Here is a 15,571-nt window from a genome sequence, read left to right as displayed (position 1 = left end):
TACCTCATCTCAGCACTCTCAGCTCAGCCCAGGCCTTTGGAGGCACAGAAAGAAATCACCCCGGGAAAGTTGTTAGAACCCAGAGACCTGGAAAAGGCCAGCAGAGACCATCCTGTGCCTTCTCACACAAGAAAGAACCTCAGATGAAAGTTAGCTGCTTTTCCTCTGAAGAACTAACAAAATAAATCCCCTTTCATTAAAAGCCAATCTGTCTCTGGTGTGTTGTATTCTGGCAGCTAGCAAACTAGAACACCTCCTATATTCTGGAGCAGCTAGAAGAAAAAATATGAGATGATCGTATGGTAGCCAATGACAAACTCTGGAATCTGTCCTGTAACCACTTGTCAAAGAAAACTATTGCTTTTTTATTTCTTTGCTTTGTATATGTGTTATACAATAAAAAAAAGTTAAATGCAAAAAAACCCCCACAAAAAACAAAGAAACAATCTCATATTTTCCAGTCCACAAACCATGCTCAGAAAAATTAATGACTAAAAATGAATCTCCTTCCATGAGAATTTTATGCTGAATGTTTTCGCATATATGCATTTCTATTCCAGGTGCTGTTTTTTAACGACACTATGCTGCAGCTTAAAATAATAATACAAAACTAGATTCAATAATTGATCCTAAGTTTTTTGTGTACAACATGTAGGCCTTCTGTCACACATCAGGTTGAATTTCAATCTTCTAAAGCTGGTAAAGACAATTTCCATATTTCCATAAAGCATTCTGCTTAAGAGCTGACATTCTACAGAGAGGATATTATACCAGAAATATTTGATTCTAAGGTGATATTTCCTAGTGGAGGTGGCCATATTTCCTTCTTTGTAATTAAACTGGGGAGGCAGTCCCAGATGGATAAAATAAGGAGCTGGAGGCCAAAACAGATTTTCCTGTTCCCTATGTTACCCAGCTATCAGCAATCCAATTGATAGATTGGATCCCCTTTTATTTACCACATAAATGTACAGCATGGAATTAGGTTCATCCTTACTTCAAAAATCTGAAGATGTTGACCAAATGAATTAAGAGTACATCAAACAAATTGACTTTTTGTTTTACTTTTTAAAAATGTTTTTAATTGTGAAATTTAACATATGTACAAAAAAACAATAAATTTCCAAATACATTTTAACAAGTAGTCATAAAGCAGATTTTAAAGTCTGCTATGGGTTACAGTTGCACGATTTTTTCATTTTTTCTTCTATCTGCTCCAAGATGCTAGAGACCAAAAGAAATATCAATATAATGATTCAGCAGTCATACTTATTTGTTAAATACTATCTTCTCTGTTATACTTCTCCTTCTCTCTTTTTTTTTTTTTTTTGTTTTTTAATGATGGGAATTTATTAGTTTACATGCTTACAGTTCTGAGGTCATGAAAATGTCTAATCTAGACATCATTAAGATGACATCTCTTCACGAAGAAAGTCTGCCAGCAATCCTGGACTCCTTGGTTACATGGCAAGGCACATGGTGGCCTGCTGATCCCTCTCTTCTTTTCCAGGTTTTGTTGCTTCCAGCTTCTTGCTTCTATGTTTTCTCTTTTGACTTTCCCTTTTGCTTTTGTGGCTTTCTCTCTTTGTATGAATTTCATTCTCTTATAAGTCTTGAGTAGGAGGATTAAGAGACATCCTGAATGAGGTGGGTACATTCTAAGTTAAAACCCTACTCACCAAAAGATCCTACTTACAATGGGTCCATACCCACAGGAATAGATTAATTTTAAGAACATACTTTTCTGGGGCATATACAGCTTCAAACCATCACAGACTTGTACAAAGAATATTAATAACTGACATTTGTCAGGCCTGATCATGTCCCAGGCACTACTGTAATGGTTTACATTAATTAACTCATTTAATCCCCTCTGCATCCTTATGAAGTTAAGTACTGTTATCATTCTCATTTTATAGAGGAACAGTTCAAGGCTGAGAAAGGTAAAGATACTTGCTCAAAGTTATGCAGAGAGTTGGTGGTAGTCTCTAACGATAAGGAGAGGGAAATGGAGACCATTTGATGAGCCCCAGCACCAGAAGAGTAAAAATGGAGAACTAAAGTACTGGTGGGCTTCCACTTCCATCCAGAAGCATAATGCAATGAGCAACACTCAGCAGTTTACCAGGTTTGGAACCTCCCCACATTGGCTATCATCATTTTGATTTCCTAGTAAGAAAATCTCTTACAACATTTTAGGTGAAAAAAATCTGTATACTGACCTCTTGGGGCTGTGTGAGAATTGAGCTTGTGACCAAGTGATATATCGGGGAAGGTGGCTAGGTCCCTGGGTCTGTGGCCAAAAGGAAAGCGCAGGACACAGGCTTGGGCATGAAAAGAAGCCATGGAGATAAGCCGATAATACCAGGAAATATTGACTAATTAAATTGTTGAAACAAATTTAAGGCATTACTAAGGAGGGCTGTAGAATATCCTTTTCTGGAGGAGTTTTGATTTTGGATTGTTTCCTAGATTTGTGTTTTTAAGTTATCACTCAAATGAAGGTGAATCTCTTGTCTCTGAGCCACAGCAACTGAAAGATTCTCTGCCCTCCACCCCACCCCCCTCCAATCCTTGGCCTGAAAAAGGTAGCTGCTTCTTCTAGTCTTGCTTTGCAGCATTGCTAAGAGTGCTTGAAGAGCTGTGGAAACTATTAAGCAATTTTTTAGAATTAGAATTTTTATTTGAAAAATGGTGAAAATACCATAACATAAAACCACTTATTCCAGCTTTTTATTGACATGTGGTATAAAATAAGTGGTAGAATCCCCCCAGCCTCTAGCTATACTCACATTTAAAACCACCCTCCAGGGAAAACTTTACTCTTAGTAATTTTTTTGCTTATCCTTTCTAATTTTTCCCATAGAGATATGGTGATGTATGCAGCATATGCAGAAACATGTAAGTATTTCCCTCTACAGAATAGAATAGTGCTATGTTTATTTGTTTGTAACTTTTTTCATTTCATATGTCATGGATTTAATTTCACATTAATATGGGCAAACCTACCTTATTCTTTCCAATAACTGTACAGTTTTGTGTAGGTACTGCAATTTATCAAATCAGTTTCCTGTATACAGCATTTATGTTGTTTCCATTTTCTGTTATTATGAAGTATCCAGCAACAAACAAACTTGTAAAATTAGGTTTTAATTAAACGAGAGTTTACATTTTTCAATGGCTTTTATGAATGTGCTTTAGTTGTGCTGTGCTAAGTTTCCTGAAAACCAACAGAGGAAAAAATTGTGAAGAACAAAGTCTGCATTTTCTTCTGAAAATTTTGGGGTAGATTAGAGTGAAATAATTTAGCACATAAATTTGGTATATATAATTAACTTGCTATATATGTCTTGGCCTGCCTGAGGCTATAGAGAAGTAAGGGTCTTTTATTTATTCTTACCAATCTTAAGATGGTTTGAGCATAGTCCTGCTGGAAGGCAGGATGAAAGTGATATAATATTTCTGATAACAAGGTTGATATCCTATCTGAATTATAATTTATTATATAATTATAATAATATAATATGTTATTAATTATATGAACTGTATGATTAATGTTGCTGTGTACTTCAAGTCAAAGTCATTTGGACCTGGTTTCTGAGCCACTTCCACCATAGTTCACCTTTCTAGTAATCTATTCAATAAATTCACTTAGAAAAATTTAGCCATTAAGCATGTACTGAAAAACTACTATAAAAGGAAAATTATATACCACAAAATTCCTGCCCTTTAGAATTTTATAATTCTAAGACATAAAGACAATAATAAAAATCTTCTTTGGATAGACTGAATGAGTAAAACTAAATGACAACAATACTGGAAATGTCACAGAGCATTATGTGATAAAATGTTAAATAAGTCAAACAGACAAGTTCAATAAAAAGAAATGAAGGAATTGAGTTGATTTATTCTCAAAATTTCATGGTTAAAGTTAAATCAACTTGTTTGACATTATCAAAATTAGAACTTACAGAGTTTACACTGTTTTCACATACATTGTCAAATTGTACCCTCAAAATGACCATTTGATGTAGACTGAGTAAAGACTGTTATCCTCACTTTGCAGATGAAGACACTGAAGGTCAGAGAAATTCAATGACCACACAAAGTCAAGATGTAAGTATGAGATAGAACCAGGATTATTATTAAAATAAATAGTCTTTATTTTCAGTGGGGTTGTCATAATGAGTAACTTTATAATGCTTATGCTCCTTTCTGTTACAGAAAAGGCTCTTCTTCAGAATCACTCATTCATTAATTCATTCAACAAATATGTATTGAGTGCCTACTATGTGCCTGGCTGTGTTATAGACTACAACAAAACAGACAAATCACTTTCCCCATTAAGCTGGAAATCTAAGCGACGAAGGCAGAGAATAAAATAAATACATAAATTATATAGCATATTAGAAGTTCATAAGAGTTATGGGGAAAAATAAAGAAGGATTAGGGGATAAAGAGGGCCATGGGGTTGGGGACTTTCTTTTAAAAATAGGTTAGTCAGGGAGAACTTCATTGAGAAGTTGACATTTGGGCAAAAACTTGAAAGGGGTGCAAGAGTGAGCTGCATGGATAGCTGGAGTAAGCACACTTTGGACAGAGGGATCAGCAAGAGTGACATCTTGAATCCGAGCATTCCCATTTTCAGAGTTTAAGAAATGGCTAGAGTGGAGTGAGTAAGAACAAGAAAAGTAGGAATAGATGAGAAAGGAATTAGGGAGATGAAGAGCCCTTAAAACCTTGTCAGCCATTGTAAGGATTTAGACTTTGGCTTTAAGTGAAATTGGAGGCCATTTGAAGAGTAACATGATCTGAATTATGTTTTTAGTGTCACTCTGACTGCTGTGTGAGATTCTTTGGGAAGAAGCTGAGGGTGGGAGCAGGGAGACTATTTAAGAGGCTATTGCAAAAGTCTATTTGGAACCATTCTGCTATCAGTGGGTCGGGAGGGAAGTGATCAGATCTGTATGTTTTGGAGGTAGAGCCAAAACGAAGACTGACTCCAAGGATTTGGGCCTAAACAACTAGAAGGACAGAATGATCATTAACTGAGATTGGAAAAATTGTAAGTGGAACAGCTGTTTTCTAGAGGGTGGTGGTGGTGAATGACCAGGAGCAAGATTAGGGACATGTTATATTCCAGATGTTTATTAGACAGCCAAGTGAATGTTGAGTAGGAAGTTGAGTAGAGTTCAGGCCAGACATCTGGATTAGATGTATAAATCTGGTAATTCTCAGCTTCTAGATAGAAGGTAAAGCTGTGAGATTTGATGAGATCACCAAGGCAATAGTATAGATAGAGAAAAGAACAGGATAAAGGTCTGAGCCTGAGGCCCTCCAACACTAAGAGGTCAGGGAGATAAGAATGTTGAGGACCATCTTTTAGGTAGAAAATACAGCTGGATTCTCCTAGGTATCCAAATAGTCCCATCACCATTATCACCATTGTTATCATCACTTCTGTGACTACGTAACTGTTATAATGATATTGGTTATTTGAACTGGATTTCCCTTAATGGTGCTTTACAAAGCAATGTTTATGTCTGACCTCTTTGCATATCCATTGCAGTGATGAATTTTCTGGATGGAGAAATTCCTTAGCTGACTTTTCCACATAACTAGAGTTGCCTCCAATTCCACTACCATTGCATATTGATCCAGAAAGGGCTTTGCTTTGAATTAACATGCCTCAAATAAAGAAGCTTCAGAAGGTAGTTCCAGAAAAAAAGACTCTCATCTCATTTAAATTACAAATACTAATATTTGCTATGGGAACAAAATATTGCTAAGTACAGTGAAGTACATACAAAAGTGTTAGTATATGACCCTCAACCTTGAGGCACGACAAATTGATATGCGCATGTATATAACAAGGTGTAATCTGATTAAGTGATGTAGCCTTGAATTTAAACACCATTGTGGGCTGCCAGGGTTGAGGAAGTGTTCATGAAGAAGCGCATACTTATAGAACAGGCTAAATGGAGCAGAGATATATTGGGAAACAGTTTTGTGTTGGCTTGGAGAGAGGAGTGGAGTGGGGTCTGCGTAAGGAGAATGAAGAGTCCAGACCCCAGGGAAGTTCTGGTATGATGGTGGTTGGGGAGGGGAGTTTGGCCGAGATGATGGAGAACGTCAGGTGTCTGGCAGTCATGGGGCAAGTCTCTAAAGGATTTTGACTAAGACTTCAAAGGGAAGGTCTCAGCCCCAGTGACTTCTTATACTCCTTTGAAGAACACGGACTTTGGGGAAGACTGGATGCTAGCACTGTTAGTGCCAGCTCATGCTGAAGATTGATGTTGAACAGTCCCATTGATCTTCTGGAGCCTTTCAGGATATGAGGGGCCTGGGAAGTGACTCCTTACTCCACTGGTGTTGAATTTAAGTTCATCAGAAAAACGTGTTTTGAAATTCAAAAAAACGTTTTTTTTTACATCAAAATATTCTTTTTTTTTCCTTTGGCAGGCACTTTTTTTTTTTGGTTGCATGGTCTGGAAATTGAACTGGGTCTCCCACGTGTAAGTCAGGCATTCTAACTGCTGGGCTACTTGTGCACCCTTAGTCACATTTATTTTTATTTTTTAACTTTTTTATTGTATAATATAACATATATACAAAGCAAAGGAAGAAAAAAGCAAAAAATTTCAAAGGACTCTACAATAAGTAGTTATAGGACAGATCCCAGAGTTTATCATGGGCTACCATATAATCATCTCATATTTTCCTTCCGGTTGCTCCAGAACATCGGAGGCTAGAAAGAAATTTTTTTTATCATCGCAATCAACTTTTTTTTTCTTTTTTTGTGAAAAATGACATATATAAAAAAAAGCAATAAATTTCAAAGCACAGAGCAACAATTAGTTGTAGAACAGATTTCGGAGTTTGGTATGGGTTAAAATTCCACAATTTTAGGTTTTTACTTCTAGCTACCCTAAGATACTGGAGACTAAAAGAAATAGCAATTTAACGATTCAGCAATCATGTTCATTTGTTAAACCCTACCTTCTCTGTATAACTCAATTAACACCTTGATCTTTTCTCCATTCTTTAGGGATATTTGGGCTATGCCCATTCTAACTTTTTCCATGTTGGAAGGGGTAGGGAGATGGAACTAGCTGATGTTCTGGAGAGGCTGGGCCCTTTAGGTTTCAGGACTTATCTGGTTCAGGGACCCATCTGGAGGTTGTAGGTTTCTGGAAAGTTACCCTAGTGCATGGAACATTTGTAGAATCTTACATATTACCCTAGGTGTTATTGAGGATTGGCTAGAATGGTTTCATCAAAACAGCTGCTAAGAAGAGAAAGTTGCTATACTAGATAAAATTATACTTATTCTTTATTTATTTATTCATTCACTCACTAATTCTCATTCTCTCATTTTCATAATCTGCATTTACTGCAGAACATTTTCTATATAAGGTACTAGGCTGAGGATACAAAGATGGATGGAGCTCAGTCCCAGACTTCTCTAGAGTTTCCTGATATGTGCTCACATCACGTCATGCTATAGTAAGAACACTTTCTGGTAGGAAAAAAAAGTCATTTGTGCATGTATTACCCTTAATCTTCATAACTTCAATCCATGGGTTCAATTTTATTCATCTAGTCCTTACACCTGTGGGCCACCAAAAAAGGAGAATATCATGACCAAGCTTTGGTTAAAGAAAAGCAGATCATTCTGTTATTGTTTTGCAGGCAGTCACAGGACTGAAATAGCCTATATGCTCATCTTGAAAGATAGTGGCCTATAGAAATACCTAGTGCAAAAGTTATCTCATTTTAGAAGTTTATTCCAGTAACAAGTTTATTCCAGAAGAATAGATATTTGGTGGGATAGGGATTTCAAGACTTTTCTATTCAAAGCATTTTGGTTTTGTTATTTAAAATTAGATTGTCTTCCCAAAATTGGTTTAATTGTTCTAATAAAAGGAAAAATACTGTGACTGTTTTCAACATTCACTTCATATTTGCCTACCAATAAAGTCAAAACGGAATAAATATGATACAGAAATTTTGGTATAGTTCATCTAAAAATTTTTGTTGTTGTTTGCTCTTTTTATCTTCAGGGCTACAGCTTTTGGGTTGTCCTTTTAGGGCTGTGCAAATGCAGTGACAGTGACTGGCAAAAATCTCATTTTTTAAAGAGGTTGAAGTTTAGGGAATATTTTTGAAACATTGCACTTAGGAATCTTTAATTAATACCAATAAGATCCTTGTTTAAGCCTAGCCATTGATATTTCATGCTTGCCTGAAAGAAAGAAAAGAAACACTCAATATGCATCTACCAAAATGCATCAAAATTTGTTGTTCAATATGCCATCTTAAAACAAAATGGCAATCTTTGAAGAATTTTTCAAGTTAATGTAATATTTTATTGGTTTCTGGGGCATATATAAGTGGATAAGTTATTACAGAGAGTCTTTAGTTTTAGAATGGTAAATTAACCAAACCAAAATGGAAAGTCTAGGCTTTAGCATTTTTCTGATTAATTTACTTTAAATCCATTGAATGAATTTAAGATGTGTTACTGGATATTCATAAAGCCTGATGAGCTGCAAAAATTAAACATTAAAAATCCTTTTCTTTGGAATAGAATGCCTTTGTAAAGAGTTGTATTTTGCTCATGTCTCAATTCAAACTCAAAAGCATAGGAAGTGGGCAGGCCATGGTGACTCAGCAGGCAGAGTTCTCACCTGCCATGCTGGAGACCTGGGTTCGTTTCCCGATGCCTACCCATGCAAAAAAAAAAAAGCCTAGGAAGTGTGCTTATACTTGTGAATATTTTATGAATCTTCCCTGCTAATCAAGCTGTCCTGCAGAGACAGAGACCACAGGCACATCCCAGCTATAGATGATCACATTATTCACGGGTGCAGATTGTCTCGTCTTTCTGAGAAGCCATAATAATGAGACGCTGAATCTAATTCTAACCTTAAGGTGATTCGTTTGTCAGATCAGGGCCATCTAATCAGTTAGAAAGAGGGAAATGGTGGTGTTGATAGATAGTAGATGAGATTCCCTGGGAAGCTTCTCATCTCTTGCTGCTATTGCAAACTGATTTCCAGCCTAAAATGGTTTCTCTACATGTCTGAATGACCTGTTTTTTCTTCTTTCCTCTATCTCCCCTAACTTATCATTATCAGTGAAGCATTAGTATATACTTCTGATCGAATAGAGAGATTTAAATGGTTTAAATTGCATCGAGAATTGATTTACCATTGAAAATAGGTTTAAAAATCCCAACACCACCAACAAATAGATAAGTAAATCAATGTTCAATTGTATTTGACCTGGCTTTTTAAAGTCAAATCTGTTTATTAATATATAAATTCAATCATAAGGATGGGTAAATCGTTTCTCTGTTCTCAGAATATATTTACCTTTGTAAATATTCAGAGGACACATAACTCAAGCAACAGAGATGCATTTTGAAAGTTTTATTTATTTATTTTCTTACTCCTCTTATATTTTCCCTTTTATTAGTTTGGAAGTTGTGCACATTATTGCTATTTTTATGGTGTCTGCCTTGGGCATTTTAAAGAACAAATTTAACCTTGTGCAGTCTAATGTTAACAATTAGACAATCAAGTAACCCTTCCAAACAACAAAGGGTTTTAGAATCCATTACCTCTAATTACCATGCGCTTTGAATTTATATGATTGTTTCTAGTAAATACATATGTATGTATGGATAACTCCTTGAAACAAAAAAAGAAATTGTGGGAGATCAGTTAATGATTTACCAGATGGAAATTTTGTAAATGATTTATAAATTAACTAATAATGGAAATGCATAGGAATTTTTTTCCCTAAAGACACTGCTAGTTTATAATCATTCTGTATCTTAGGGGAACATATTTATGACCTGATTTGAGTCTTGTTTCATAGGGCTATGTGCACATGCCCTGAATTCATTACTTTATCAGTGGGGAGTTGCAAACAAGACAATCAAGAGTGCCTTGATGTGACAGTAAATGATAAACCTGGTAGGACACATGTTGAATTGCAAGCAGGCCCACACATAGGTAGAATCTTGTAATATTTTATGGCTTTAGTCATGGTACAAATCAGGCTCCCAAACAGTACTCATGGTATAAAAACATGTAACACAGCTTCGGCCTTATAAAAGCATATAGTATGTCTTTCAGTCCCGGGTTTTCTCAGGGGAAAGAGGTTATTCAGCACACCATCTGTTCCATCTTACATTCAGCTAGTCCTTAATCTCCACAGCATTTTGTTTATAGGTAGGCAAAGAACCTGCAATATGAGAGAAAAATTGGTTGGGGGTCATGGGCATATGTGAGGAAAGTAAAGATTGTAAGAGCTGAGCAGTATTTTATATTCTATTTTCTGTGACCTCTTTGTTCTTTGTGGCCCAATTTATAAATATTGACAATATCATTAATAAGCATTGTGCTTTAGGATCAAAAGCATATTCTGGCTATTGCATCCTTTAGGGTGATGTACTGCTAAGGGGCATTGTGCAGGGGACTCATTGCCAGCCACCTTGTAGAGGAAACACACTCCAGGGACACACAGCGGTCTCTGAGGTCAATGGGAGGGAATTAGACCCCTGGTAAATCTTGAAGGGGTCCGATTAAAACCCACCTTTCTTACCCATCTAAATTAGGAACCATTGAAAAACAAGCCAGAGCAGAGAGACTGATAGGTATTGTGTTAGTTAGATTCAGTTGTCAACTTGGCCAGGTGAGCATACCTAGTCTTGTTGCTGTGGACATAAGCCAACGGTATGTGAACCTCATCTGTTGCCAATTACATCTGCAGTCAGCTAGGAGGCGTGTCTGCTGCGATGAGTGACATTTGACTTAATTGGCTGGTGCTTAAACGGGAGATTGCAATGTAGCACTGTTAAGCAGCTCAGCATTCCTCATCTCAGCACTAGCAGCTCAGCCCAGGCCTTTGGAGATGCAGAAAGAAGTCACCCCGGGGAAAGTTGTTGGAACCCAGGGGCCTGGAGAGAAGACTGGCAGAGACCATCCTGTGCCTTCCACGTAAGAAAGAACCTCAGTGGAAAGTTAGCTGCCTTTCCTCTGAAGAACCAACAAAATAAATCCCCTTTTATTAAAAGCCAATCCGTCTCTGGTGTGTTGCATTCTGGCAGCTAGCAAACAAGAACAGGTATCATTACTAAAAAGAGTTCCTTGGGAAATGTGGTTGTAGATATATGATTGACTGGGTGCTATGGGTTGTATCTCTCAAAAAAATATATCAAAGTCCTACTGCTGAGCACCTCAGAATGTGACCTTATTCGGAAATTAGGGTCTGACAGATGAAACAAGGCAAATTAAAATGAGATCATGCTGGAGTAGGGTAAACTTTTAATCAGTATGATTGGTATTCTTATAAGAAGGGGAGAGGACACACAGACAGATAGACAGAGAGAAGGCAGCTGCATGACGACAGAGGCAGAGATTGCGTTATGCCACTAGCCAAGGAACAAGGGCTGCTGTCAACCACTAACAACTGAGAGAGAGGCATGGAGCAAATTCTTCTCTACAGACTTCAGAAGCAGCCTGGCCCTCCAGGACCTTGGTTTTGGACTTTTAACCTCCAAACCTGTGAGACAATGAATGTGTTGTTTTAAGCCACCTAGTTAGTTGCAGCAGTCCTAGGAAATTTGCTAATTCTTGAATCCAGAATTAATAAGAATGAAGTGCCCAGTCATGGGAGTTCTGGGCCACTGCAGGCCTCTCCTGGCTCTCTAGAAGCAGCCAGAAGGGGCCTAGGAGAGATCCTGCAGAGTGCCAAAAGAGAGAGAAAAGCCTAGAAGGATTTTTTTTTTCTCCCAAATTCATTGGAAAGCATGTTGCTCCTCCATTCAGGGGCCTCCCATGTTTGGGAGAAGAGTGGGCATTTCCTTCTCTCTATGAAAATATCTTCTTGCTTCCACACTAATATTAAATTCATCCTTGGCATCCTTTCAACCTGTTTTTGCTGCACTTCTTTTCATTTCCTTTGTTCTTTCCACATTTCTTTCCTTGCCTGGGGGCTCCATGCTATATTGACCATGGACCTCCATCAAACGTGTTTCTCTGCCTTTCCCCTAAGTTGTTTCAAGTATATATGGTATCCTTAACTGTATAATAGTAATATTAGTTATTTCCTATTTTCAAATGGAAAAATGGGATATGTAATTTATATATTTTAATATTTAAATATAAAATGATATGAAGTTTAATTCTCTATATTCCAGGAAGAGAAAGTAAATTTGCATTTAAGTTGAAAAAATGGAATGCATAAATACTTTGAGATTGCATTTGTTAAAAATACAGAATAAGCTGTTTCACAAACAGATTCTAGAAACTTATGTTTTCCTAGAGGTACCAATGGCTAGAGAGGGGCAATTGATTGGCTGGCTATGTGGATAATTTTTAAAATCTATTTATGATTGAGTTTTTTCTATGCAAAGTAGTTTCTTAATTGCCATTAGTTCCTTTGTCATAGTTTTACTCCAGATTTAATGTTACAATTTTATGGTTTTTGTTTCATTCTTCTTAAATACTTTAGGGAAAATCTTAGCCTGTTGTTGGCTTGACCACATTCTTCAGAGAAAAACAGCCTCTAAAACAAAATGCTTAGCAGATGTAAAGCACAGCAAAGCTCCTCACTAACCTTTCACCATAAATGATATTTTTAACACTAGGCATCACCCACTGAGTTGTTGATGTGGTGCTGGGTGACAGCGCATTCCTTTGGTCTGCACAAACCTGCCAATTATGGTCTTACAGATACTTCTAGTTAAAAATTTTTATACCTATAAGAGGAAATACAATTTTCTGCAAAAAGCACATCCATGGATGATGTGGGAAGAAAAACAAAAATAAAATGAAAATACAGACCTATAATTTGGTGAATGGAAACATTAAATATGCCACTACAGGGCAAATAAATAATTTCAAATGTACATGTGTAGGCTTTTCCTATATGAAACGTGACCAAATAAATACACACAGACATGAAAATATATCAGTGAAATGTAAGCAGTTTTACAGAAGCAGTTTAGACACACCATCAAAACTTCCAAGTCATTCTTTTCCCATTTGCCAGTTTTTTAAAAGTCTCACCCTCAACTACCCCCCTCTTTCCACACTAGGTTTAGGGACTGTCTGAAGAAAACAGTGATGTAAGTGCCCTGACTCGCAGGTAGTGCCATCTAAACCCTTTGGATAGAAAGGCATTCTCTCTTTCTACAGTAACTTAACTTTTTAAGGGACCAAGTTCAAGGCTTTACCAACCTTTATGCTAGAACATTCTTCAGATTCCACCTCTACCCCCAGATCCTGACTACCTGTCAACCGTAAAAAGGAATGAAGTTCTGAGGCATGCCACAACGTGGATGAAACTTGACAATGCCATGTTGAGTGAAATAACTATTTCTTAGTTATTTAGAGATCATACCCCCCCACAACCCCGTGAAAGAAGTTTGATTTCTCTGTATCCTAACTAGTTTAGTCCTATTAGGCACATTATTTTGGGCCTTCATAGCTCTCTTGTCATTATTTAATATTCCATCATCACCATGATAAAAAAATCAAAACATTTATATTATGTATTAAGTGGTATAAATGGACTCCAATGGACAATACTTCTGCCCTCTAGGAAGACCTATAATCTGTGATCATTTAACACAGATTGTATTTTGCTTATAAGTTAGCAAAATCTAAAACTAAAAACTAAAAAAAAATCTTAGTTTCAAAATCAGAAAGGAAGGAAATCTAAGAAAAGAGGTGCTATTCCTTATTTTTGCAAAATATTTAGAAATTTCATACTATTTTTGGCAATTACTAGTGTAATGTCAAATTATGAACTTCTATCAAGAGAGGAAAAGAAGAATTTATGGAAAATTTGAATTTTGAAGGTATCTGGACGGCCATAACTGACCTTGATGTGTGCTTGTGTCATTGTTTTGATACCTTTGTCAGGTTTTTATCTTTATGAGGCCAGGAGAAAGAACGGCTGATTTTCTGTCCCAACACCCCTGTCCCACCTCAGAAGCAAATTTCCTCTATAGAATATCTTTTCCTGATTCTCTCTCTGGAGATCTCCCCCGTCCCTATGCTACCTTTTGCATGACCTGTGGCCTAATGGGAGGTGGTTTTTCCAGCAAACCTGTGTGCAAAGTCATATCAATTCTAAACCTCATCAGGCTAAGCGAGGATATGGAGAGACTCATTTCTTTTACTGTGTTTATTTTCCCAAACTTAACATCTTAATAGAGATGATAAGACTGAGAAAGTTAATATTATTTATTATATATTATATTTAGAAACATTGTTAAACTATAAAGACTCTTTCTAAAGAGTCTTGGAACCTATCTCCTATGAAGGAGGTTTAAAAAGCTGCTTCTTATTTAGAGGTAAAATGCAGAATTCTCCCGTGGATTTATTTCAGAAGTTGTAGTAATTAGGGGCTTGGTAGGATGTTCTTTCTTTGGGTTCAGGAAAGTATTTATTATTGTGTTCAATTAATAGCATTGCATTGATGTCATATTAGTCATACATTCAGGGCAGGATTTTAAAATTATAACCTTCCTGTTTTGCTTTATCTTTTCTGAGACATCTCAGAGGAAACTGGCTTTACAAGACTGAACCAGTCTTGGAGTTAAGGGCTTCATGAATTATCATCAGATTGAATCAAGATAACTGGGAAATCAATGGAATAGAATTGAGAATGCAGAGAAACCTATATATTTAGAGTTAATTGACTTTTGACAAATGTGCTGAGACAATTCAATTGGGTAAGAAAAGTTTTTCAACAAATGGTACCTGGAAAACTGGTTAGACAAGCAAAAGAATGAAATTGGACAGCTTTCTTACATTGTGCATAAAAATCAACTCAAAATGGACCACAGACCTAAATATAAGAACTAAAACTACAAAATTCTTAGAAGAAAATATAGGAATAGATCTTTTTGACCTTGGGTTACTCAAAACCTATTTAACTAATTTGATACCAAAAGTACAAGTGACAAAAGAAAAAAAAATAGATAAATTAGACATCATCTAAATTAAAAATTGCTTCGAAGGACACCATTAAGAAAGTGAAAAGACAACCCATAGAATGAGATGAACTATTTACAAATCATTTATCCGATAAGAGAGTTGTATCCAGAATATATAAACAATACTTACAACTCAACTACAAAAAGATAAATTATATAATTTAAAAATTCACATAGGATCTGAATAGATATTTTTCCATTTGCCATTAGCAAATGGCCAGTAAGTACATAAAAAGATGCTCAACATCATTAATCATTAAGAAATTACATGCACAACATGGATGAACTTTGAAAAGATTAAATGAGGTTAAGAAGTTGGCAACAAAGACCATATATTACATAATTCCCCTTATATGAATAGGCATATATATGTCCAGAACAGGCAAATCTATAGAAACAGAAAATAGTTTAGTGGTTGTTTAGGGTGGGAGTAATTGGACGGAAATGAAGAGTGACTGCTATGGGTAAGAGTTTTATTTTTGGGGTGATTAAAAGGAAAATGTTCCAAAATTGGTTGCACAACTCTGTGAAAATACCTCCTGAATTGTACAC

Source organism: Tamandua tetradactyla, chromosome 3, assembly GCF_023851605.1.
Source record: "Tamandua tetradactyla isolate mTamTet1 chromosome 3, mTamTet1.pri, whole genome shotgun sequence".
Classification (NCBI taxonomy): domain Eukaryota; kingdom Metazoa; phylum Chordata; class Mammalia; order Pilosa; family Myrmecophagidae; genus Tamandua; species Tamandua tetradactyla.
Note: the sequence above shows the minus strand (reverse complement) of the source record.